Below are 1,240 nucleotides of genomic sequence, written 5' to 3' on the forward strand. Positions count from 1 at the left end.
AAAACAATTGTAATTTGACTTCAATAACAATTTGGAAAATTATTCCCAGAATGCGGACTTTATGCATTTGTAAAAAAAATTCAGACGCGCAGAAAACATAAATACGCAATGTGCAGAATTGTACAGAATATTAAAATTATAATATACGTCATTATTTTTGAAAATGAAAAGATTTTCTGTTAACATAAATAAAGAATATCATAAATCGTAAAAGGAATTTAAATCCTGATTTAATTTTTTTCATTGATGTCACAGGCGTCTCATAAAAAACCGCAGTCCAGTTGTTACGTTTTTTAAATTTTGTGTTGATACAAAACGAAGATAGATGAATTATTATGAAAACATTATGAATCATTTTATTGTAAATTGTTTTACTCTGTAACTTATGGTTGGAAAAATTGATGCAGTCTTGCTACTATTTCAGAAAATACGTATACCCTTTCATATAAAAAAAGGTTCCCCATCCCTGGCATAGATTAATTGGTTCCCCGATTCTACCTCGATTCGATTATTTTGTACCACTTTAAACGGATACGAGATTCGTTGGATATGAACACATCGGCATATTACAGCATGCAGCATTTCTTCTTGTTCTTCTTATAATTCAATTCTAACGGCGGCCTCTCGGACAGCTGGAACTTCCGAACGATTCTAACCAGCTCGTGGAAAGCTTGGTCGACGTTCATACGCAGCTTCGCGCTGCACTCTATATAAGGTATTTTCAATCTACGAGCTCGGTTCTGCGCGTCCTCCACTTGTACCTGCAACATTACATCTTACAATTGTGACAAAGGAGTATATTAAGTATAGAAATTAATTCANGAAACTTTCTTGTAGAGGATGTCAGTGCCTACAACTTCTGTATATAAAGCTTTTCGCCAGCGTCAATAATTAATTGGATATTTCCTTCTATACTTTTTAGCACGTAGCTATTTATTATTAGCATTGTTTTTCCGACGTCTGATTTCTTTTTAATTATAGAAAATGCGTTTTTCTATGTACATAAACTTCAGGGATTGACTGTATAGCCAATACATCCTTAAGGTAGCTCGATAGTTGGGCAACGTATCAAGTGAGGGCCCTATAATGGTTTATTTTATCTAATTTCCACTCCATTATATATGAAAAATGTTTTCTATATTGCTGTATTTATTTCATTATTACAGTATAGATCAGAGGTGGGGAACGTGCGGCCTCCGTGAGTTTCTTGTGCAACCTCCTTGTAGAGTTTCAAATGTTA

This window comes from Ceratina calcarata, unplaced genomic scaffold, assembly GCF_001652005.2.
Source record: "Ceratina calcarata isolate Rehan_Ccalc_2016 unplaced genomic scaffold, ASM165200v1 scaffold593.2, whole genome shotgun sequence".
NCBI classification, from domain to species: domain Eukaryota; kingdom Metazoa; phylum Arthropoda; class Insecta; order Hymenoptera; family Apidae; genus Ceratina; species Ceratina calcarata.